Source organism: Oncorhynchus clarkii, chromosome 24, assembly GCF_045791955.1.
Source record: "Oncorhynchus clarkii lewisi isolate Uvic-CL-2024 chromosome 24, UVic_Ocla_1.0, whole genome shotgun sequence".
NCBI classification, from domain to species: Eukaryota; Metazoa; Chordata; class Actinopteri; order Salmoniformes; family Salmonidae; genus Oncorhynchus; species Oncorhynchus clarkii.
In genome coordinates, this window is record NC_092170.1 from 25,900,357 (window position 1) to 25,927,514 (window position 27,158).

General features: G+C 43.1%; 1 protein-coding gene across 4 annotated transcripts in view; it reads right to left on the bottom strand.

Moving 5' to 3' along the window:
- Positions 1-27,158, bottom strand: part of LOC139383202 (unconventional myosin-XVIIIa-like) — a 198,639-nt gene that overhangs the window by 103,416 nt on the left and 68,065 nt on the right. The window lies entirely within an intron of this gene.

Below are 27,158 nucleotides of genomic sequence, written 5' to 3' on the forward strand. Positions count from 1 at the left end.
AGAATGTCCAACCCCCTCTACACTCAACTGCATGGTATTCAACACAATATTCACAGTACCCACAGGGGAAACAATGCCCTACATTTCGCAACACATTTTCATTGAAAACACAAAATCTGGGTTACATTTGATTAAAATTCCTGTCAATTCAGAGATTGAATCAGTCGGTCCCCCCTCCGGACGAATTCCATGTCGCCCAATTAAATTGACAGGAATGTAAAATTAATTGACCCATGCTCTGGTAACACTAACACTCTCACACTAACACACACTAACACACACTAACACACACTAACACACACACACACACACACACTTCCTCCCTAATCCCTAGTCTTCCAGGTTGATTGGTGTGTATGAACCAGGATGTGAGTGCTTCTGTAATACTGTGACCATCTGCTGCCCAGGCCTGTTGACAGGAGAAGCTATCTTATCTAGGAAGGGTATTAGGGGAATATCACAAGTCATTGAGGAATCAGCCCTCTCAAATCAGTGCCAAGCACACTCCCTGTTCATATAGTGAACATGTTATGGCAGCAAGGTCATTGCTTCTAAACACATTGATTACTTCTAGCCTCGGAGCTGTAGTCATTAATGCCACTGACTCAAACAGGATAATATCTCCCATTCATTTTGAGGACTGCTTTTGGTTAAACTGTCATAGAAGATCGCATCTTCACGATATGTGTAGTCTTCCAACGCTGTAGGTCAGTTGTGTAACATGGTCATAATAACACAGTCCTCCAGGACGAGTATACATCCCTGGCTGCTAACAATGACTGATGTTCCCTGAGGGAGAAACCCAGTGATTAAGCCAGTTGTCTGTCATCAGACACGTCCTGGCCAGCCTCTACATGGCACCCATCATACACAGCCTAATACAACTGAGGACAAAATATCATATCAAAATCATTTCCTTATTTTTTACTGTATGGCGGTATTTTACAGTATTTTATATTTCAGAATAATATGTTTTAAATCTGTTTTATGAGTAGCTCATGACCCGAGGATGGCAACAAATTAATTCAAAGTGGTTTTAATAGGATTTCTGCATTCTAATTGTTTATTACTCAACCAAACTAGAACAAAACTGAAAGTGAAGTGGTCTAATTTGTAGAGCTTTGATTTAGCACTGTATCAACATATCGTTATAGACGGGATTGTAATGATCCATACCGTTATGTGGATCCATACCGGTATACCTTAACAGACAATACATCGCCCAGTCATTACACACGACCTCTAGCCCAAATCCTCTATCATCACACACATAACGCGTCTTTTACATCACAACAGAAAAAGAGACATACACACAAAGTATGCATAAGCCCACAAACACACGCTGTTGTTTGTTTCAGGTTTCGTTTTTTGTCCTTAAACACTCATAGAAAGAATAGCCACAGCCAATAGGGTAGTTAATAAGGCACAATAATACCCATTACAGTATTCAGAGGAAAACCATTAGCTCAGCACAAACACATTTGACATGTTTAGTCATTTGCAGATGGTCTTATTCAGAGTGACTTACAGTAGTGAGTTCATACTGGTCCCCCCATGGGAATGAAACCCACAGCCCTGGTGTTGCAAGCACCATGCTCTACCAACTGAGCCACACGGGACTGCACGCACACACACAAAATCTGTCTTGAACAGTCCTCATTGAGACCATGACGGTACAGTATGTTCACAATAGAGCTCACCATCTGTCAGCCAAGACAAAACTTATTTTTTCTTTTTCACCTTTATTTAACCAGGTAGGCTAGTTGAGAACAAGTTCTCATTTGCAACTGCGACCTGGCCAAGATAAAGCATAGCAATTCGACACATACAACAACACAGAGTTACACATGGAATAAACAAAACAAACAAAACAAACAAAACATAGAACAAAATAAAACAAAAAGTCTATATACAGTGAGTGAAAATGAGGTAAGATAAGGGAGTTAAAAACTTCTTAGGGCTGACATCCCGTTAACAGGATCGATATGACAACAGTCAGTGAAAGTGTAGGGCGCCAAATTCAAAACAACAGAAATCTCATAATTAAAATTCCTCAAGCATACAAGTATCTTATACCATTTTAAAGGTAATCTTGTTGTTAATCCCACCAAAGTGTCCGATTTCAAATAGACTTTACAGTGAAAGCACCACAAATGATTATGTTAGGTCAGAGCCAAGTCAGAAAAACACAGCCATTTTTCCAGCCAAAGAGAGGAGTCACAAAAAGCACAAATAGAGATAAAGTTAACCTCTCTAGGGTAGGGGGCAGCATTCTGAATTTTGGATGAAAAGCATGCCCAAAATAAACGGCCTGCTACTCGGGCCCAGAAGATATGATATGCATATAACTGGTAGATTTGGATAGAAAACACGCTAAAGTTTCCAAAACTGTTAAAATAGTGTCTGTGAGTATAACAGAACTGATTTAGCAGGCGAAAACCTGAGAAAAATCCATTCAGGAAGTAGTTTTTTTGTTTGTTTTGTAGTTTTCTATTCAATGCCATTACAGTATCCATTGACTTAGGACTCCATTTGCAGTTCCTATGCCTTCCACTAGATGTCAACGGTCTTTATAAATAGTTTTAGGCTTTCTTATAAATGAGGGAGTAAGACCAGTCTGAACGAGTGGACCCTAACGTGACGCAGAGTCTTTTCAGGCGCATGTGCATTTCTTGTTTACCTTTTATATTGACGATGTTATTGTCCGGTTGAAATGTTATAGATCATTTAGGCTAAAAAACTACCTGAGGATTGAATATAAACATCGTTTGACATGTTTCTATGAACTTTACGGATACAATTTGGATTTTTTTGTCTGATTGTTTTGACTGAGTTTGAGCCTGTGGATTATTGAAGAAGGTTTTAGGATATAAAGAGACTTCATCGAACAAAAGGAACATTTATTGAGTAAATGAATGTCTTCTGATTGCCACCATATGAAGATCATCAAAGGTAAGGGATTCATTTTATCTCTATTTCTGAGTTTTGCAACGCTTCTGCTTGGCTGGTTACTGTTTGTAATAATTTGTCAACTGGGCTATGTTTTGGGCTAGGTATGTTCTGGGCTAGGTATGCTTTTGCCAAAAAGCATTTTATAAATATGACACTGTGGTTGGTTTAACAACAAGTTAATCTTTAAACATATGTAAAATATGTTTTGTTTTCAGAATTTTTATAATGAGCATTTCTGTAATTGAATTTGGCGCTCTGCAACCTCACTGGATGTTGGCCAGATGGGCACATACCCAAGAGAGGTTAATCACTAACCGATGATCTTCATCAGATGACACTCATAGGACTTCATGTTACACAATACATGTATGTTTTGTTCGGTAAAGTTCATATTTATATAAAAAAATCTCAGTATACAATGGGCGCGTTATGTTCAGTAGTTCCAAAAACATCCGGTCAATTTGCAGAGAGCCACATCAATTTACAGGAATACTCATCATAAATGTGGATGAAAATACAAGTGTTATACATGGAATTTAAAATATACTACTCCTTAATGCAACTGTTGTGTCAGATTTCAAAAAAGCTTTACAGAAAAAGCAAACCATGCTATAATCTGAGAACAGTGCTCAGAGAACAAATACATATATGTGCCATGTTGGAGTCAACAGAAGTCAGAAATAACATTATAAATATTCACTTACCTTTGATGATCTTCATCAGAATGCACTCCCAGGAATCCCAGGTCCACAATCCCAGGTCCACAATAAATGTTTGAAAACTCACAAAGCGCGTTCACTAGTTGCAGACGAAATGTCAAAAAGTTATTGTCAAACGATGTATGGAATCAATCTTTAGGATGTTTTTAACATAAATCTTCAATAATATTCCAACCGGAGAATTCCTTTGTCTTCAGAAAAGCAAAGGAACGGGAGATACCTCTCATGTGAAATGTGCATGACCAGCGCGTGACTGCTGCCAGACCTCTGACTCATTCCTCTCTCATTCGGTCCCACTTCACAGTAGAAGACTCAAACAAGTTTCTAAAGACGGTTGACATCTAGTGAAAACCTTAGGAAGTGCAAGATGACCACTGTAACTTCAATAGGGGCTGAGTTGAAAATCGACCAACCTTAGATTTCCCACTTCCTGGTTGGAATTTCTCTCAGGTTTTTGCCTGCCATATGAGTTCTGTTATACTCACAGACATCATTCAAACAGTTTTAGAAACTTCAGTGTTTTAAAAAAATCAAATACTAATAATAATATGCATATATTAGCAACTGGGACTGAGGAGCAGGCAGTTTACTCTGGGCACCTTTTCATCCAAGCTATTCAATACTGCCCCTGCAGCCATTTAAGGCAATAAATAGGCCATGGTGGCGAAGTAATTATAATACAGCAATTAATCACTGGAATGGTAGGATGTGCAGAAGATGAATGTGCAAGTAGAGATACTGGGGTGCAAAGGAGCGAGATAAATAAATAAATACTGTATGGGGATGAGTTAGGTATATAGATGGGCTGTTTACAGATGGGCTATGTACAGGTGCAGTGATCTGTGATCACAATAGAGCATCCTCCCTTGTTCAACCCCTCCCTGTAATGATACCAGCCTGGAGGAGAAGGTAACTACGGGCTCTTGAAGCCCACTCTGGCTAGGGCTGCTTGTTTAGCTAATGTATGGGGCCTTTAGCTTAGCAAAGAGCCCCCCCCCTCCCCATTCCTCAGTCTCTCCATCTCACACAGGGTTCATACAGACAGTGGCAAGTCAAATTCAAGGACTTTCAAGGACTTTTTCAAGCAGTAATATTTATTTTCAAGGACCATCAATTTCAAATAGTTCCTATTAAGCAATTGTTTCTAGTCGCCAACAGATATATCGTGACCAACAGTATATCGTCACAACCTCATGAAAAAAAAACGAACTTACTATTCATCACTACCTTACACGTTCTACTCAATAATATGTATTTCACTACTTATTTACTACTACATACATGAGTGGTAAGTCAGGACTGATGATGTTGACTGATTTCCTTATATGAACTGCAACTCAGTAAAATCTTTGAAATTGTTGCATGTTGCATGTATATTGCTGTCCAGTGTACATTATATTAAATTGTCTTTCTATTTAAATTGTCTTTATACTGTATTTCACCAATATTTGGGTCCAACGGGCTGTCCCAACACATAATGACATGAAAGTGAATTCTGACAGTGTAAAAGGCCCTTAGTTGTCTCTAGAATGCTGTATTCTACACCCATTTGAAGAGAAACAAGTTATTATTAATGTCTCTCAGGGGACCCTATTTACATTTTAGGGGACCCCACATGGGTCCCGGACCCCAAGTTTGGGAACCATTGTACTACTACCCTCTCTCCCTGCTTGCATCAATGCTTCCTCTCTCTGTGTATCTCCTTTGCCTCCTTCATTGCAGCCTGACTCACCACTGTCTGTCTCACTACTCTCTATAAAGAAAATGTATTTTGTTATGAGAACTTATAGTAGCCCATCTTTTGATTATAGCTAGCTTAATTTCAGTCAACTGATCCTGCTGAGATAAGGCTCCGTTCAACGTTAGCATGTATTCATCACTACCTTACTTCTAGCCAGCTAGTTATAGCTAGCTACCTGGCTAATAGCCAGAGCCCTTGAGCTACATAGCTAGCTACACATCTGACTGAAATATCAGCGACTATTACCAGTTGTACACTCATTCTCCAAGAGTCAGGAGGGGTTTGTTTGGTGGATGTCTGTTGACACAGCAGGAGTCAAGAGATCTTAAAATAATTCCCACTGTCAACAGCATCTCTGCTACTTGCCAATTTAAGTCCGGGCTGAGGTAATTTGTTTCACCTCTCAGCCTATGTCGTGGGCGGCCGTGACCAGGAGACCCATGAGGCATGACCCAGCGTCATCTGGGTTAGGGGAGGGTTTGGACAGCTAGGATTTCCTTGCCCCATTGCGCTCTAGCAACTCCATGTGGCAGGCCGGGCGCCTGCAAGCTGACTTCGGTCGCTAGCTGGACTGTGTTTCCTCCAGCACATTGTTATGGCTGGTTTCCGGGTTAAGTGAGCACTGTGTCAAGAAGCAGTACGGCTTGGCATGGTCGTGTTTCAGAGGACTGCCCAAATGCCCACAATTCTAATCCCATATAAGACAAATGCTGAAGTGAACAAAAAATCTAATGGCAGCAAAAGCTTCTTATATTCTACATTCCAATGTATTGAGCAGTCTGTGCCCTTACTATCATAAACACAGTTGATGACTTTGTACACTTCCCTGTTCATGTTAAGAGTTCCAACGTGCCTCAAATCCACATGACAGTGAGTCCATTAGAAAGTATGTACTGTACATCAGCACTACTAATTCATAGGAGTACACTGCATTAGAGCTGAGCCCAAATACTTTCACTCGGGGCCCTATGTATGTGCAATGGTTATGCAGACATGCAGGCAGACGTCTGGTGAGACTTTGTTGCGTGGTGCCGCGTGGAGAGAGACCACGGCTGACCGGGCTCCACCCGCCATGTCTCCACTGTGCTCCATGGTGACAGATCTAGGTCACTGTCTCTATCTATCTCTCTCACACACACACACAAACACAAGTCCCAACCCTCTCCCCACATGAGGCTGGACGAGCACACAACAAGGCTCTTTGCCCGCCAGGGTGAACACACAAAGCCTGCCTGATCAGAGCAGGGCAAAGGCAAGTCAACCTGTCAAAACACACATCAATCATGCCATTACACAACCTTGGCATTTAACCTTGACTTAACATTTAACACCATTTAACCCTCTACTTATTTTGTTTACATACAACCATGGGCTATATTCTTTTAAAACTGGTAATGGCTGTCTGGGACACTCAGTTAAGACAAAGAATATATTGTTCAGTAAGTAAAGTAGCCTATGGTATTATACTGCCCTCTAGTCTAGGAGAATAGTACAAAACAGGCAGTCTAGGACACCCACAGTTAATGACAAAGCTCTGCTGACCAGTGCTCCTCAGTTGGAGATAAATCTCACCTCACATGGTTTGGTCAGCTGGTCGATCTCTAAGGTATTCCTAGTCGATCACCAAACATTTATGTAAAAAAAAAAGAGACTATTTTGTTGTATTTGTTTCACGCTGTTGGCGGTTGGTGCACTCGATTCAGCAGTCCTAGCTCCGGGAAGGCAGTGTTCCCATGTTGAACCATTTCATGTGTCTGACAGTAGAACTCCCTCTACCTGGCAGGCCAAGAGCAAATCAAGAGCACCTATAGGTATACCGCTAGCCAATCAAATAGCTCAGATCACCATGTCTGCACAAGTTTGCTCGAGCCATAGGCGTAGAATGTAGAAAGAAGCCTCGAACACACAGCAAAGTTGATACTATGAGATCTCAAAACTTAAAACCATGAGTAGAGAGAGACTCAACGAATAAAGCAAAGAGCTGCTGTTTTTATGAGTAAGTTCATGTTAAGTTGTTACTCAGCATGGTCAACACTTCGTTCAACACTGTTATAAGCCATAAAGTGTTTGATCTCCCTACTTCCACTCACACTAGAAAACAGCACTGCAGCTGTAATGAATGACTACAGCAAAGTGTTCCGATAAACTGGCGTTGTTATTATTAGCAGCTTGTGTCTTTTTTCATATCAAGGAATATTTCACTTTCTCTGGTCATAGGAGCAACAACATGAATTTGTGCATGAGGCAGAAATAATGCAGTGCGACTTGAGGGACGGTGAGTCGGGTGAGAAGCAGCCTCAACGCTACTCTCTCCCTCCCCTCAGACTGACCATCAGATGCAGGCCTTCAGTCCAGTAAAAAAATACAAATTTGTTTACATCCCTGTTAGTGAGCATTTCTCCTTTGCCAAGATAATCCACCCACCTAACAGGTGTGGCATATCAAAAAGATGATTAAATAACCTGACAGGTGCACCATGTGCCCTCCCAGGCCCACCCATGGCTGTGCCCCTGCCCAGTCATGCAAAATCAATAGAATTGGGGATAATGAATTTATTTCAATTGACTGATTTCCTTATATAAAGTTTAACTCAGTAAAATCATTTCAAATTGTTGCACGTTGGGTTTATATTTTTGTTCAGTATATATACATACACAGTCCCTCAGCTGTGCCTCACAAGTAACACAACAAATGATGTATTACCAGTGTGATCATATACCTACATTTTGTTTATAATTTGAAAATGGTCTGAGAAGCACAACATTGTCAGTGCAATTCAAGCAGAGCCCATATGCAGTGATAACGTATTGGGACTATAGCCTACTGCACAAAACCTCATTGCAACATAAATGTTTTTCATTTGGTTAGTGTTGCATAAGCTTATGGTTTTAAGTCATGTTTAAAAAAAAACTGTGCGATAAATGTTGTCTTGCATTTTGACTCAGAAAATGATCTTGACTCAGAAAAGGTTAGTGACTAATGAGCTAGGCTATAGGTCAGGTCAGTTACAGCTAGACTATAGGTCAGTTACAGCTAGACTATAGGTCAGGTCAGTTACAGCTAGACTATAGGTCAAGTCAGTTACAGCTAGACTATAGGTCAGGTCAGTTACAGCTAGACTATAGGTCAGGTCAGTTACAGCTAGACTATAGGTCAGGTCAGTTACAGCTAGGGTATAGGTCAGGTCAGTTACAGCTAGGCTATAGGTGACGTCAGTTAACGCTAGACTATTGGCCAGGTCAGTTACAGCTAGGCTATAGGTCAGTTACAGCTAGACTATAGGTCAGTTACAGCTAGGCTATAGGTCAGGTCAGTTACAGCTAGACTATAGGTCAGGTCAGTTACAGCTAGACTATAGGTCAGTTACAGCTAGACTATAGGTCAGTTACAGCTAGACTATAGGTCAGGTCAGTTACAGCTAGACTATAGGTCAGTTACAGCTAGACTACAGGTCAGGTCAGTTACAGCTAGGCTATAAGTCAGGTCAGTTACAGCTAGACTATAGGTCAGGTCAGTTACAGCTAGACTATAGGTCAGGTCAGTTACAGCTAGACTACGATAGGTCAGGTCAGGTCAGTTACAGCTAGACTATAGGTCAGGTCAGTTACAGCTAGACTATAGGTCAGGTCAGTTACAGCTAGACTATAGGTCAGTTACAGCTAGACTATAGGTCAGGTCAGTTACAGCTAGACTATTGGCCAGGTCAGTTACAGCTAGACTAAAGGTCAGGTCAGTTACAGCTAGACTATAGGTCAGTTACAGCTAGACTATAGGTCAGGTCAGTTACAGCTAGACTATAGGTCAGGTCAGTTACAGCTAGACTACAGGTCAGGTCAGTTACAGCTAGGTTATAGGTCAGGTCAGTTACAGCTAGATTTTAGGTCAGGTCAGTTACAGCTAGGCTATAGGTCAGGTCAGTTACAGCTAGACTATAGGTCAGGTCATTTACAGCTAGGTTATAGGTCAGGTCAGTTACAGCTAGATTTTAGGTCAGGTCAGTTACAGCTAGGCTATAGGTCAGGTCAGTTACAGCTAAGCTATAGGTCAGGTCAGTTACAGCTAGACTATAGGTCAGGTACAGCTAGACTAGAGGCCAGGTCAGTTACAGCTAGGCTATAGGTCAGGTCAGTTACAGCTAGGCTATAGGTCAGGTCAGTTACAGCTAGACTATAGGTCAGGTCAGTTACAGCTAGGCTATACGTCAGTTACAGCTAGACTATAGGCCAGGTCAGTTACAGCTAGACTATAGGTCAGGTCAGTTACAGCTAGACTATAGGTCAGTTACAGCAAGACTATAGGTCAGGTAAGTTACAGCTAGACTATAGGTCAGTTACAGCAAGACTATAGGTCAGTTCCAGCTAGACTATAGGCCAGGTCAGTTCCAGCTAGACTAGAGGTCAGGACAGTTACAGCTAGACTACAGGTCAGTTACAGCAAGACTATAGGTCAGGTCAGTTACAGCTAGACTATAGGTCAGGTCAGTTACAGCTAGACTATAGGTCAGGTCAGTTACAGCTAGACTAAAGGTCAGGTCAGTTACAGCTAGACTAAAGGTCAGGTCAGTTACAGCTAGACTAAAGGTCAGGTCAGTAACAGCTAGACAATAGGTCAGCTCAGTTACAGCTAGACTATAGGTCAGGTCAGTTACAGCTAGACTAAAGATCAGTTACAGCTAGACTATAGGTCAGGTACAGCAAGACTATAGATCAGGTCAGTTACAGCAAGACTATAGGTCAGTTACAGCAGGACCAAAGGTCAGGTCAATTACAGCTAGACTATTGGTCAGTTACAGCAAGACCAAAGGTCAGGTCAGTTACAGCTGGGCTATAGGTCAGGTCAGTTACAGCTAGACTATAGGTCAGGTCAGTTACAGCAAGACCAAAGGTCAGGTCAGTTACAGCTGGACAATAGGTCAGGTCAATTACAGCTAGGCTATAGGTCAGGTCAGTTACAGCAATACTAGAGGTCAGTTAAAGCAAGACTATAGGTCAGTTACAGCTAGACTATAGGTCAGATACAGCAAGACTAGAGGTCAGTTACAGCTAGACTAGAGGTCAGTTACAGCAAGACTAGAGGTCAGTTACAGCTAGACTGTAGGCCAGGTCAGTTACAACTAGACTATAGGTCAGGTCAGTTACAGCTAGACAATAGGTCAGGTCAGTTACAGTTGGTCTATAAGTCAGGTCAGTTACAGCTAAACTATAGGTCAGTTACAGCTAGACTATAGGTCAGTTACAGCAATACTAGAGGTCAGTTAAAGCAAGACTATAGGTCAGTTACAGCTAAACTATAGGTCAGTTACAGCTAGACTATAGGTCAGTTACAGCTAGACTATAGGTCACTTACAGCAAGACTAGAGGTCAGTTACAGCTGGACTAGAGGTCAGTTACAGCAAGACTAGAGGTCAGTTACAGCTAGACTATAGGTCAGTTAAAGCAAGACTAGAGGTCAATTACAGCTAGACTATAGGCCAGGTCAGTTACAGCTAGACTATAGGTAGGGTCAGTTACAGCTAGACTATAGGTAGGGTCAGTTACAGGTAGACTATAGGTCAGGTCAGTTACAGCTAGACTATAGGTCAGTTACAGCTAGACTATAGGTAGGGTCAGTTACAGGTAGACTATAGGTCAGGTCAGTTACAGCTAGACTAGAGGTCAGTTACAGCTAGACTATAGGTCAAGTACAGCTAGACTATAGGTCAGTTACACCAAGACTAGATGTCAGTTACAGCTAGACTATAGGTCAGTTACAGCAAGACTAGAGGTCAGTTACAGCTAGACTATAGGTCAGTTACAGCTAGACTATAGGTCAGTTACAGGTAGACTATAGGCCAGGTCAGTTACAATTAGACTATAGGTCAGTTACAGCTAGACTACAGGTCAGTTACAGCTAGACTATAGGTCAGGTCAGTTACAGGTAGACTATAGGTCAGGTCAGTTACAGCTAGACTATAGGTCAGGTCAGTTACAACTAGACTATAGGTCAGTTACAGCTAGACTAGAGGTCAGTTACAGCAAGACTAGAGGTCAGTTACAGCTAGACTATAGGCCAGGTCAGTTACAACTAGACTATAGGTCAGGTCAGTTACAGCTAGACTATAGGTCAGGTCAGTTACAGTTGGTCTATAAGTCAGGTCAGTTACAGCTAGACTATAGGTCAGTTACAGCTAGACTATACGTCAGTTACAGCTAGACTATAGGTCAGTTACAGCAATACTAGAGGTCAGTTAAAGTAAGACTATAGGTCAGTTACAGCTAGACTATAGGTCAGTTACAGCTAGACTATAGGTCAGTTACAGCAAGACTAGAGGTCAGTTACAGCTAGACTATAGGTCACTTACAGCAAGACTAGAGGTCAGTTACAGCTAGACTAGAGGTCAGTTACAGCAAGACTAGAGGTCAGTTACAGCTAGACTATAGGCCAGTTACAGCAAGACTATAGGCCAGGTCAGTTACAGCTAGACTATAGGTTAGGTCAGTTACAGCTAGACTAGAGGTCAGTTACAGCAAGACTAGAGGTCAGTTACAGCTAGACTATAGGCCAGTTACAGCAAGACTATAGGCCAGGTCAGTTACAGCTAGACTATAGGTTAGGTCAGTTACAGCTAGACTAGAGGTCAGTTACAGCAAGACTAGAGGTCAGTTACAGGTAGACTATAGGTCAGGTCAGTTACAGCTAGACTATAGGTCAGTTACAGCTAGACTACGATAGGTCAGGTCAGTTACAGCTAGACTATAGGTCAGGTCAGTTACAGCTAGACTATAGGTCAGGTCAGTTACAGCTAGACTATAGGTCAGTTACAGCTAGACTATAGGTCAGGTCAGTTACAGCTAGACTATTGGCCAGGTCAGTTACAGCTAGACTAAAGGTCAGGTCAGTTACAGCTAGACTATAGGTCAGTTACAGCTAGACTATAGGTCAGGTCAGTTACAGCTAGACTATAGGTCAGGTCAGTTACAGCTAGACTACAGGTCAGGTCAGTTACAGCTAGGTTATAGGTCAGGTCAGTTACAGCTAGATTTTAGGTCAGGTCAGTTACAGCTAGGCTATAGGTCAGGTCAGTTACAGCTAGACTATAGGTCAGGTCATTTACAGCTAGGTTATAGGTCAGGTCAGTTACAGCTAGATTTTAGGTCAGGTCAGTTACAGCTAGGCTATAGGTCAGGTCAGTTACAGCTAAGCTATAGGTCAGGTCAGTTACAGCTAGACTATAGGTCAGGTACAGCTAGACTAGAGGCCAGGTCAGTTACAGCTAGGCTATAGGTCAGGTCAGTTACAGCTAGGCTATAGGTCAGGTCAGTTACAGCTAGACTATAGGTCAGGTCAGTTACAGCTAGGCTATACGTCAGTTACAGCTAGACTATAGGCCAGGTCAGTTACAGCTAGACTATAGGTCAGGTCAGTTACAGCTAGACTATAGGTCAGTTACAGCTAGACTATAGGTCAGGTCAGTTACAGCTAGACTATAGGTCAGTTACAGCTAGACTATAGGTCAGTTACAGCTAGACTATAGGTCAGGTCAGTTACAGCTAGACTATAGGTCAGTTACAGCTAGACTACAGGTCAGGTCAGTTACAGCTAGGCTATAAGTCAGGTCAGTTACAGCTAGACTATAGGTCAGGTCAGTTACAGCTAGACTATAGGTCAGGTCAGTTACAGCTAGACTACGATAGGTCAGGTCAGGTCAGTTACAGCTAGACTATAGGTCAGGTCAGTTACAGCTAGACTATAGGTCAGGTCAGTTACAGCTAGACTATAGGTCAGTTACAGCTAGACTATAGGTCAGGTCAGTTACAGCTAGACTATTGGCCAGGTCAGTTACAGCTAGACTAAAGGTCAGGTCAGTTACAGCTAGACTATAGGTCAGTTACAGCTAGACTATAGGTCAGGTCAGTTACAGCTAGACTATAGGTCAGGTCAGTTACAGCTAGACTACAGGTCAGGTCAGTTACAGCTAGGTTATAGGTCAGGTCAGTTACAGCTAGATTTTAGGTCAGGTCAGTTACAGCTAGGCTATAGGTCAGGTCAGTTACAGCTAGACTATAGGTCAGGTCATTTACAGCTAGGTTATAGGTCAGGTCAGTTACAGCTAGATTTTAGGTCAGGTCAGTTACAGCTAGGCTATAGGTCAGGTCAGTTACAGCTAAGCTATAGGTCAGGTCAGTTACAGCTAGACTATAGGTCAGGTACAGCTAGACTAGAGGCCAGGTCAGTTACAGCTAGGCTATAGGTCAGGTCAGTTACAGCTAGGCTATAGGTCAGGTCAGTTACAGCTAGACTATAGGTCAGGTCAGTTACAGCTAGGCTATACGTCAGTTACAGCTAGACTATAGGCCAGGTCAGTTACAGCTAGACTATAGGTCAGGTCAGTTACAGCTAGACTATAGGTCAGTTACAGCAAGACTATAGGTCAGGTAAGTTACAGCTAGACTATAGGTCAGTTACAGCAAGACTATAGGTCAGTTCCAGCTAGACTATAGGCCAGGTCAGTTCCAGCTAGACTAGAGGTCAGGACAGTTACAGCTAGACTACAGGTCAGTTACAGCAAGACTATAGGTCAGGTCAGTTACAGCTAGACTATAGGTCAGGTCAGTTACAGCTAGACTATAGGTCAGGTCAGTTACAGCTAGACTAAAGGTCAGGTCAGTTACAGCTAGACTAAAGGTCAGGTCAGTTACAGCTAGACTAAAGGTCAGGTCAGTAACAGCTAGACAATAGGTCAGCTCAGTTACAGCTAGACTATAGGTCAGGTCAGTTACAGCTAGACTAAAGATCAGTTACAGCTAGACTATAGGTCAGGTACAGCAAGACTATAGATCAGGTCAGTTACAGCAAGACTATAGGTCAGTTACAGCAGGACCAAAGGTCAGGTCAATTACAGCTAGACTATTGGTCAGTTACAGCAAGACCAAAGGTCAGGTCAGTTACAGCTGGGCTATAGGTCAGGTCAGTTACAGCTAGACTATAGGTCAGGTCAGTTACAGCAAGACCAAAGGTCAGGTCAGTTACAGCTGGACAATAGGTCAGGTCAATTACAGCTAGGCTATAGGTCAGGTCAGTTACAGCAATACTAGAGGTCAGTTAAAGCAAGACTATAGGTCAGTTACAGCTAGACTATAGGTCAGATACAGCAAGACTAGAGGTCAGTTACAGCTAGACTAGAGGTCAGTTACAGCAAGACTAGAGGTCAGTTACAGCTAGACTGTAGGCCAGGTCAGTTACAACTAGACTATAGGTCAGGTCAGTTACAGCTAGACAATAGGTCAGGTCAGTTACAGTTGGTCTATAAGTCAGGTCAGTTACAGCTAAACTATAGGTCAGTTACAGCTAGACTATAGGTCAGTTACAGCAATACTAGAGGTCAGTTAAAGCAAGACTATAGGTCAGTTACAGCTAAACTATAGGTCAGTTACAGCTAGACTATAGGTCAGTTACAGCTAGACTATAGGTCACTTACAGCAAGACTAGAGGTCAGTTACAGCTGGACTAGAGGTCAGTTACAGCAAGACTAGAGGTCAGTTACAGCTAGACTATAGGTCAGTTAAAGCAAGACTAGAGGTCAATTACAGCTAGACTATAGGCCAGGTCAGTTACAGCTAGACTATAGGTAGGGTCAGTTACAGCTAGACTATAGGTAGGGTCAGTTACAGGTAGACTATAGGTCAGGTCAGTTACAGCTAGACTATAGGTCAGTTACAGCTAGACTATAGGTAGGGTCAGTTACAGGTAGACTATAGGTCAGGTCAGTTACAGCTAGACTAGAGGTCAGTTACAGCTAGACTATAGGTCAAGTACAGCTAGACTATAGGTCAGTTACACCAAGACTAGATGTCAGTTACAGCTAGACTATAGGTCAGTTACAGCAAGACTAGAGGTCAGTTACAGCTAGACTATAGGTCAGTTACAGCTAGACTATAGGTCAGTTACAGGTAGACTATAGGCCAGGTCAGTTACAATTAGACTATAGGTCAGTTACAGCTAGACTACAGGTCAGTTACAGCTAGACTATAGGTCAGGTCAGTTACAGGTAGACTATAGGTCAGGTCAGTTACAGCTAGACTATAGGTCAGGTCAGTTACAACTAGACTATAGGTCAGTTACAGCTAGACTAGAGGTCAGTTACAGCAAGACTAGAGGTCAGTTACAGCTAGACTATAGGCCAGGTCAGTTACAACTAGACTATAGGTCAGGTCAGTTACAGCTAGACTATAGGTCAGGTCAGTTACAGTTGGTCTATAAGTCAGGTCAGTTACAGCTAGACTATAGGTCAGTTACAGCTAGACTATACGTCAGTTACAGCTAGACTATAGGTCAGTTACAGCAATACTAGAGGTCAGTTAAAGTAAGACTATAGGTCAGTTACAGCTAGACTATAGGTCAGTTACAGCTAGACTATAGGTCAGTTACAGCAAGACTAGAGGTCAGTTACAGCTAGACTATAGGTCACTTACAGCAAGACTAGAGGTCAGTTACAGCTAGACTAGAGGTCAGTTACAGCAAGACTAGAGGTCAGTTACAGCTAGACTATAGGCCAGTTACAGCAAGACTATAGGCCAGGTCAGTTACAGCTAGACTATAGGTTAGGTCAGTTACAGCTAGACTAGAGGTCAGTTACAGCAAGACTAGAGGTCAGTTACAGCTAGACTATAGGCCAGGTCAATTACAGCTAGACTATAGGCCAGGTCAGTTACAACTAGACTATAGGCCAGGTCAGTTACAGCAAGACTATAGGTCAGGTCAGTTACAGCTAGACTATAGGTCAGGTCAGTTACAGGTAGACTATAGGTCAGGTCAGTTACAGCTAGACTATAGGTCAGTTACAGCTAGACTACGATAGGTCAGGTCAGTTACAGCTAGACTATAGGTCAGGTCAGTTACAGCTAGACTATAGGTCAGGTCAGTTACAGCTAGACTATAGGTCAGTTACAGCTAGACTATAGGTCAGGTCAGTTACAGCTAGACTATTGGCCAGGTCAGTTACAGCTAGACTAAAGGTCAGGTCAGTTACAGCTAGACTATAGGTCAGTTACAGCTAGACTATAGGTCAGGTCAGTTACAGCTAGACTATAGGTCAGGTCAGTTACAGCTAGACTACAGGTCAGGTCAGTTACAGCTAGGTTATAGGTCAGGTCAGTTACAGCTAGATTTTAGGTCAGGTCAGTTACAGCTAGGCTATAGGTCAGGTCAGTTACAGCTAGACTATAGGTCAGGTCATTTACAGCTAGGTTATAGGTCAGGTCAGTTACAGCTAGATTTTAGGTCAGGTCAGTTACAGCTAGGCTATAGGTCAGGTCAGTTACAGCTAAGCTATAGGTCAGGTCAGTTACAGCTAGACTATAGGTCAGGTACAGCTAGACTAGAGGCCAGGTCAGTTACAGCTAGGCTATAGGTCAGGTCAGTTACAGCTAGGCTATAGGTCAGGTCAGTTACAGCTAGACTATAGGTCAGGTCAGTTACAGCTAGGCTATACGTCAGTTACAGCTAGACTATAGGCCAGGTCAGTTACAGCTAGACTATAGGTCAGGTCAGTTACAGCTAGACTATAGGTCAGTTACAGCAAGACTATAGGTCAGGTAAGTTACAGCTAGACTATAGGTCAGTTACAGCAAGACTATAGGTCAGTTCCAGCTAGACTATAGGCCAGGTCAGTTCCAGCTAGACTAGAGGTCAGGACAGTTACAGCTAGACTACAGGTCAGTTACAGCAAGACTATAGGTCAGGTCAGTTACAGCTAGACTATAGGTCAGGTCAGTTACAGCTAGACTATAGGTCAGGTCAGTTACAGCTAGACTAAAGGTCAGGTCAGTTACAGCTAGACTAAAGGTCAGGTCAGTTACAGCTAGACTAAAGGTCAGGTCAGTAACAGCTAGACAATAGGTCAGCTCAGTTACAGCTAGACTATAGGTCAGGTCAGTTACAGCTAGACTAAAGATCAGTTACAGCTAGACTATAGGTCAGGTACAGCAAGACTATAGATCAGGTCAGTTACAGCAAGACTATAGGTCAGTTACAGCAGGACCAAAGGTCAGGTCAATTACAGCTAGACTATTGGTCAGTTACAGCAAGACCAAAGGTCAGGTCAGTTACAGCTGGGCTATAGGTCAGGTCAGTTACAGCTAGACTATAGGTCAGGTCAGTTACAGCAAGACCAAAGGTCAGGTCAGTTACAGCTGGACAATAGGTCAGGTCAATTACAGCTAGGCTATAGGTCAGGTCAGTTACAGCAATACTAGAGGTCAGTTAAAGCAAGACTATAGGTCAGTTACAGCTAGACTATAGGTCAGATACAGCAAGACTAGAGGTCAGTTACAGCTAGACTAGAGGTCAGTTACAGCAAGACTAGAGGTCAGTTACAGCTAGACTGTAGGCCAGGTCAGTTACAACTAGACTATAGGTCAGGTCAGTTACAGCTAGACAATAGGTCAGGTCAGTTACAGTTGGTCTATAAGTCAGGTCAGTTACAGCTAAACTATAGGTCAGTTACAGCTAGACTATAGGTCAGTTACAGCAATACTAGAGGTCAGTTAAAGCAAGACTATAGGTCAGTTACAGCTAAACTATAGGTCAGTTACAGCTAGACTATAGGTCAGTTACAGCTAGACTATAGGTCACTTACAGCAAGACTAGAGGTCAGTTACAGCTGGACTAGAGGTCAGTTACAGCAAGACTAGAGGTCAGTTACAGCTAGACTATAGGTCAGTTAAAGCAAGACTAGAGGTCAATTACAGCTAGACTATAGGCCAGGTCAGTTACAGCTAGACTATAGGTAGGGTCAGTTACAGCTAGACTATAGGTAGGGTCAGTTACAGGTAGACTATAGGTCAGGTCAGTTACAGCTAGACTATAGGTCAGTTACAGCTAGACTATAGGTAGGGTCAGTTACAGGTAGACTATAGGTCAGGTCAGTTACAGCTAGACTAGAGGTCAGTTACAGCTAGACTATAGGTCAAGTACAGCTAGACTATAGGTCAGTTACACCAAGACTAGATGTCAGTTACAGCTAGACTATAGGTCAGTTACAGCAAGACTAGAGGTCAGTTACAGCTAGACTATAGGTCAGTTACAGCTAGACTATAGGTCAGTTACAGGTAGACTATAGGCCAGGTCAGTTACAATTAGACTATAGGTCAGTTACAGCTAGACTACAGGTCAGTTACAGCTAGACTATAGGTCAGGTCAGTTACAGGTAGACTATAGGTCAGGTCAGTTACAGCTAGACTATAGGTCAGGTCAGTTACAACTAGACTATAGGTCAGTTACAGCTAGACTAGAGGTCAGTTACAGCAAGACTAGAGGTCAGTTACAGCTAGACTATAGGCCAGGTCAGTTACAACTAGACTATAGGTCAGGTCAGTTACAGCTAGACTATAGGTCAGGTCAGTTACAGTTGGTCTATAAGTCAGGTCAGTTACAGCTAGACTATAGGTCAGTTACAGCTAGACTATACGTCAGTTACAGCTAGACTATAGGTCAGTTACAGCAATACTAGAGGTCAGTTAAAGTAAGACTATAGGTCAGTTACAGCTAGACTATAGGTCAGTTACAGCTAGACTATAGGTCAGTTACAGCAAGACTAGAGGTCAGTTACAGCTAGACTATAGGTCACTTACAGCAAGACTAGAGGTCAGTTACAGCTAGACTAGAGGTCAGTTACAGCAAGACTAGAGGTCAGTTACAGCTAGACTATAGGCCAGTTACAGCAAGACTATAGGCCAGGTCAGTTACAGCTAGACTATAGGTTAGGTCAGTTACAGCTAGACTAGAGGTCAGTTACAGCAAGACTAGAGGTCAGTTACAGCTAGACTATAGGCCAGGTCAATTACAGCTAGACTATAGGCCAGGTCAGTTACAACTAGACTATAGGCCAGGTCAGTTACAGCAAGACTATAGGTCAGGTCAGTTACAGCTAGACTATAGGTCAGGTCAGTTACAGGTAGACTATAGGTCAGGTCAGTTACAGCTAGACTATAGGTCAGTTACAGCTAGACTACGATAGGTCAGGTCAGTTACAGCTAGACTATAGGTCAGTTACAGCTAGGCTATAAGTCAGGTCAGTTACAGCTATACTATAGGTCAAGTACAGCTAGACTATAGGTCAGTTACACCAAGACTAGATGTCAGTTACAGCTAGACTATAGGTCAGTTACAGCAAGACTAGAGGTCAGTTACAGCAAGACTATAGGTCAGTTACAGCAAGACTAGAAGTCAGTTACAGCTAGACTATATGTCAGTTACAGCTAGACTATAGGCCAGGTCAGTTACAGCTAGACTATAGGTCAGGTCAGTTACAGCTAGACTATAGGTCAGGAAAGTTACAGCTAGACTATAGGTCAGGTCAGTTACAGGTAGACTATAGGTCAGGTCAGTTACAATTAGACTATAGGTCAGTTACAGCTAGACTACAGGTCAGTTACAGCTAGACTATAGGTCAGGTCAGTTACAGGTAGACTATAGGTCAGGTCAGTTACAGCTAGACCATAGGTCAGGTCAGTTACAACAAGACTATAGGTCAGTTACAGCTAGACTATTGGTCAGTTACAGCAAGACCAAAGGTCAGGTCAGTTACAGCTGGACAATAGGTCAGGTCAATTACAGCTAGGCTATAGGTCAGGTCAGTTACAGCAATACTAGAGGTCAGTTAAAGCAAGACTATAGGTCAGTTACAGCTAGACTATAGGTCAGATACAGCAAGACTAGAGGTCAGTTACAGCTAGACTAGAGGTCAGTTACAGCAAGACTAGAGGTCAGTTACAGCTAGACTGTAGGCCAGGTCAGTTACAACTAGACTATAGGTCAGGTCAGTTACAGCTAGACAATAGGTCAGGTCAGTTACAGTTGGTCTATAAGTCAGGTCAGTTACAGCTAAACTATAGGTCAGTTACAGCTAGACTATAGGTCAGTTACAGCAATACTAGAGGTCAGTTAAAGCAAGACTATAGGTCAGTTACAGCTAAACTATAGGTCAGTTACAGCTAGACTATAGGTCAGTTACAGCTAGACTATAGGTCACTTACAGCAAGACTAGAGGTCAGTTACAGCTGGACTAGAGGTCAGTTACAGCTAGACTATAGGTCAGTTACACCAAGACTAGATGTCAGTTACAGCTAGACTATAGGCCAGGTCAGTTCCAGCTAGACTATAGGTCAGGTCAGTTACAGCTAGACTAAAGATCAGTTACAGCTAGACTATAGGTCAGGTACAGCTAGACTATAGATCAGGTCAGTTACAGCAAGACTATAGGTCAGTTACAGCAAGACCAAAGGTCAGGTCAATTACAGCTAGACTATAGGTCAGTTACAGCAAGACCAAAGGTCAGGTCAGTTACAGCTGGGCTATAGGTCAGGTCAGTTACAGCTAGACTATAGGCCAGTTACAGCAAGACTATAGGCCAGGTCAGTTACAGCTAGACTATAGGTCAGGTCAGTTACAGCTAGACTATAGGTCAGGTCAGTTACAGCTAGACTAAAGGTCAGGTCAGTTACAGCTAGACTATAGGTCAGTTCAGTTACAGCTAGACTATAGGTCAGGACAGTTACAGCTAGACTATAGGTCAGTTACAGCTAGACTACGATAGGTCAGGTCAGGTCAGTTACAGCTAGGCTATAAGTCAGGTCAGTTACAGCTAGTCTATAGGTCAAGTACAGCTAGACTATAGGCCAGTTACACCAAGACTAGATGTCAGTTACAGCTAGACTATAGGCCAGGTCAGTTCCAGCTAGACTATAGGTCAGGTCAGTTACAGCTAGACTAAAGATCAGTTACAGCTAGACTATAGGTCAGGTACAGCTAGACTATAGATCAGGTCAGTTACAGCAAGACTATAGGTCAGTTACAGCAAGACCAAAGGTCAGGTCAATTACAGCTAGACTATAGGTCAGTTACAGCAAGACCAAAGGTCAGGTCAGTTACAGCTGGGCTATAGGTCAGGTCAGTTACAGCTAGACTATAGGTCAGTTACAGCAAGACCAAAGGTCAGGTCAGTTACAGCTGGACAATAGGTCAGGTCAATTACAGCTAGGCTATAGGTCAGGTCAGTTACAGCAATACTAGTGGTCAGTTAAAGCAAGACTATAGGTCAGTTACAGCTAGACTATAGGTCAGATACAGCAAGACTAGAGGTCAGTTACAGCTAGACTAGAGGTCAGTTACAGCTAGACTATAGGTCAGTTACAGCAATACTAGAGGTCAGTTAAAGCAAGACTATAGGTCAGTTACAGCTAAACTATAGGTCAGTTACAGCTAGACTATAGGTCAGTTACAGCTAGACTATAGGTCACTTACAGCAAGACTAGAGGTCAGTTACAGCTGGACTAGAGGTCACTTACAGCAAGACTAGAGGTCAGTTACAGCTAGACTATAGGCCAGGTCAGTTACAGCTAGACTATAGGTCAGGTCAGTTACAGCTAGACTATAGGTAGGGTCAGTTACAGGTAGACTATAGGTCAGGTCAGTTACAACTAGACAAGAGGTCAGTTACAGCAAGACTAGAGGTCAGTTACAGCTAGACTATAGGCCAGGTCAATTACAGCTAGACTATAGGCCAGGTCAGTTACAGCAAGACTATAGGTCAGGTCAGTTACAGCTAGACTATAGGTCAGGTCAGTTACAGGTAGACTATAGGTCAGGTCAGTTACAGCTAGACGATAGGTCAGTTACAGCTAGACTACGATAGGTCAGGTCAGTTACAGCTAGGCTATAAGTCAGGTCAGTTACAGCTAGACTATAGGTCAGGTCAGTTACAGCTAGACTATACGTAGGGTCAGTTACAGCAATACTAGAGGTCAGTTAAAGCAAGACTATAGGTCAGTTACAGCTAGACTATAGGTCAGATACAGCAAGACTAGAGGTCAGTTACAGCTAGACTATAGGTCAGTTACAGCTAGACTATAGGTCAGGTCAGTTACAACTAGACTATAGGTCAGTTACAGCTAGACTAGAGGTCAGTTACAGCTAAACTATAGGTCAGTTACAGCTAGACTATACGTCAGTTACAGCTAGACTATAGGTCAGTTACAGCTAGACTATAGGTCACTTACAGCAAGACTAGAGGTCGGTTACAGCTGGACTAGAGGTCAGTTACAGCAAGACTAGAGGTCAGTTACAGCTAGACTATAGGCCAGGTCAGTTACAGCTAGACTATAGGTCAGGTCAGTTACAGCTAGACTATAGGTAGGGTCAGTTACAGGTAGACTATAGGTCAGGTCAGTTACAACTAGACAAGAGGTCAGTTACAGCAAGACTAGAGGTCAGTTACAGCTAGACTATAGGCCAGGTCAATTACAGCTAGACTATAGGTCAGGTCAGTTACAGCTAGACTATAGGTCAGGTCAGTTACAGGTAGACTATAGGTCAGGTCAGTTACAGCTAGACTACGATAGGTCAGGTCAGTTACAGCTAGGCTATAAGTCAGGTCAGTTACAGCTAGACTATAGGTCAAGTACAGCTAGACTATAGGTCAGTTACACCAAGACTAGATGTCAGTTACAGCTAGACTATAGGTCAGTTACAGCAAGACTAGAGGTCAGTTACAGCTAGACTATAGGTCAGTTACAGCAAGACTAGAAGTCAGTTACAGCTAGACTATATGTCAGTTACAGCTAGACTATAGGCCAGGTCAGTTACAGCTAGACTATAGGTCAGGTCAGTTACAGCTAGACTATAGGTCAGGTCAGTTACAACTAGACTATAGGTCAGTTACAGCTAGACTAGAGGTCAGTTACAGCTAGACTAGAGGTCAGTTACAGCTAGACTATAGGCCAGGTCAGTTACAACTAGACTATAGGTCAGGTCAGTTACAGCTAGACAATAGGTCAGGTCAGTTACAGTTGGTCTATAAGTCAGGTCAGTTACAGCTAGACTATACGTCAGTTACAGCTAGACTATAGGTCAGTTACAGCAATACTAGAGGTCAGTTAAAGTAAGACTATAGGTCAGTTACAGCTAGACTATAGGTCAGTTACAGCTAGACTATAGGTCAGTTACAGCTAGACTATAGGTCAGTTACAGCAAGACTAGAGGTCAGTTACAGCAAGACTAGAGGTCAGTTACAGCTAGACTATAGGTCACTTACAGCAAGACTAGAGGTCAGTTACAGCTAGACTAGAGGTCAGTTACAGCAAGACTAGAGGTCAGTTACAGCTAGACTATAGGCCAGTTACAGCAAGACTATAGGCCAGGTCAGTTACAGCTAGACTATAGGTCAGGTCAGTTACAGCTAGACTAAAGGTCAGGTCAGTTACAGCTAGACTATAGGTCAGGGCAGTTACAGCTAGACTATAGGTCAGGTCAGTTACAGCTAGACTATAGGCCAGGTCAGTTACAGCTAGACTATAGGTCAGGTCAGTTACAGCTAGACTATAGGTCAGGTCAGTTACAGCTAAACTATAGGTCAGGTCAGTTACAGCTAGACTATAGGTCAGTTACAGCTAGACTACGATAGGTCAGGTCAGGTCAGTTACAGCTAGGCTATAAGTCAGGTCAGTTACAGCTAGACTATAGGTCAAGTACAGCTAGACTATAGGTCAGTTACACCAAGACTAGATGTCAGTTACAGCTAGACTATAGGTCAGTTACAGCAAGACTATAGGTCAGTTACAGCTAGACTATAGGTCAGTTACAGCAAGACTAGAGGTCAGTTACAGCAAGACTATGGGTCAGTTACAGCAAGACTAGAGGTCAGTTACAGCAAGACTATAGGCCAGGTCAGTTACAACTAGACTATAGGTCAGGTCAGTTACAGCTAGACAATAGGTCAGGTCAGTTACAGTTGGTCTATAAGTCAGGTCAGTTACAGCTAGACTATAGGTCAGTTACAGCTGGACTATAGGTCAGTTACAGCAATACTAGAGGTCAGTTAAAGCTAGACTATAGGTCAGGTCAGTTACAGGTAGACTATAGGTCAGGTCAGTTACAACTAGACTATAGGTCAGTTACAGCAAGACTAGAGGTCAGTTACAGCTAGACTATAGGCCAGGTCAGTTACAACTAGACTATAGGCCAGGTCAGTTACAGCAAGACTATCGGTCAGGTCAGTTACAGCTAGACTATAGGTCAGTTACAGCTAGGCTATAGGTTAGTTACAGCAAGACTAGAGGTCAGTTACAGCAAGACTAGAGGTCAGTTACAGCTAGACTATAGGTCAGTTACAGCAAGACTATAGGTCAGGTCAGTTACAGCTAGACTATAGATCAGGTCAGTTACAGCTAGACTATAGGCCAGGTCAGTTACAGCTAGACTATAGGTCAGGTCAGTTACAGCTAGACTATAGGTCAGGTCAGTTACAGCTAGACTATAGGTCAGGTCAGTTACAGCTAGACTATAGGTCAGGTCAGGGCTGACGTCAGCAGACACAGCTGTGTTCAACTGTTAACAGAAGGGTCACACGCACAAATGTATGTGCGCGCAAAAACACACAGACACACACACACGCAGGAACCCTCCACTCTACTCTTCCTACCCCCTCTCCCCCTCTCCTCCTCCCCCTCCCCTCCAGCCCTTCCTTCTGGGTACAGGCACTGCAACGCCACAAACGCTGCTTGTTTTCATGGCAGCCAGGACAGGCAGGCTAATTCTATGTGGCTGCTGCTGTAATCTCTGTGGAATGCGTGGGGAATATGGCCGCTGGGCATTTGAGCTGGCCTCTGACCCCGTGTGCAGGGTCAATGGTCAGGGGGGAGGTTCTACAGGGCCGTCACCACATCAACAGCCAACCATATTCTGCTCTCTCAGCTGGGTTGGGTTGTGCTGGGGTGGGGTGACCACTCAATAACTAGACTAGTGAGCAACATTAATCAGGGCTTGGGGGTGGGAGGGGAGAGAGAGGGCACAACATCAATATCTTTTAACACGGCCAAGCCTTCAGGCCGATTATGCACTTGTACATTTAAATTCCAGCTTCTACCGGAATGCACAACATGTATAGGCACAGTACAGTTTAGGCAGACTGTTTTACAAGGTGTAATAACACAGTCAATAATTACTGTCAATAGTAACAATGTGTCATCATAACAATCTAATGTGTGTGTAATGATCATTGGTCACCAGTCTTTTTAATGACATTCATCCTTGAATGAAGGATGAAATAATGGGTGTACATTTGGGTTAGAACCATGTGACTGTAGCAGACTAACATTACAGTGTCTAACAGGATGTCACTCAGGGATGTTAGCCTGACATTACATTACAGTGTCTAACAGGATGTCACTCAGGGATGTTAGCCTGACATTTCATTACAGTGTCTAACAGGATGTCACTTAGGGATGTTAGCCTGACATTACATTACAGTGTCTAACAGGATGTCACTCAGGGATGTTAGCCTGACATTACATTACAGTGTCTAAAAGGATGTCACTCAGGGATGTTAGCCTGACATTACATTACAGTGTCTAACAGGATGTCACTCAGGGATGTTAGCCTGACACTACATTACAGTGTCTAACAGGATGTCACTCAGGGATGTTAGCCTGACATTACATTACAGTGTCTAACAGGATGTCACTCAGGGATGTTAGCCTGACATTACATTACAGTGTCTAACAGGATGTCACTCAGGGATGTTAGCCTGACATTACATTACAGTGTCTAACAGGATGTCACTCAGGGATGTTAGCCTGACATTACATTACAGTGTCTAACAGCATGTCACTCAGGGATGTTAGCCTGACATTACATTACAGTGACTAACAGGATGTCACCCAGGGATGTTAGCCTGACATTACATTACAGTGTCTAACAGGACTGTGCTACTCACAACCTCAGTCGCCTCCAGCCACTGTAATATCTGGTCAGATAGTAAACAGTGGCCTGGTCCCAACCAGGGCTGCTGATACTGTAGAGCAGGGTTCCCCAATAGGTGGTCCAAAGGACAAATTCAGCACGGGGGTAATTTTATTTGGTTATAGTATAATACTCATTTTCGTTGCTGGACATAAGACTGTTAAATCACCAGGAAATCAGCTCCTGTAGTCTAGCAAGTATTCCCACTCATAAATTATATGAGTGGGAATACGTATCCCAATGTAATCAAGGTTTGAAATGATTCTATTTTTCTCAAATACTATATGTGTTTGGGATCCTTGCAGTCAATTTGCAGCGTACAAATGATTTAGAACTATGTTTCGGCCATCGACCATCCGCTCAAAGAAAAATCGACCCATGGCTGAATGTAATTGTAGACCCCTGCTGTAGAGTCATCCTCAGTCAGAGTGTCTGTTACCAAACAAACACACTGGTAGGACACCTTATTGCCTGTACAACTACAGGGGTCTACTGTCTGTCTGAACTCTGAAGCCAAGCTGCCCAGAGGTGCTGGCTACCTACGGTTTATCTTTCAAGGGGATCAGCAAGGGTGTGTGTGTGTGTGTGGGTTCTCCTGACCCTGTGTGTGGAAACAAGAAGGAGACACGCCAGCCCAGGGTTCTCCTGACCCTGTGTGTGGAAACAAGAAGGAGACACGCCAGCCCAGGGTTCTCCTGACCCTGTGTGTGGAAACAAGAAGGAGACACGCCAGCCCAGGGTTCTCCTGACCCTGTGTGTGGAAACAAGAAGGAGACACGCCAGCCCAGGGTTCTCCTGACCCTGTGTGTGGAAAAACACTTCCTATCCTAAGTAACATAAACTGGTGAAAGGTGACTGAGGTTTGAAGCCCTGACTGTGGCCTGTAACCCCTGGATGACCTTAAACTTCTTTAGAGGTCTGACAGTCTGACAGTCTGCCTGCCTCATGGAACGAGGGAGGGAACTGCAAAG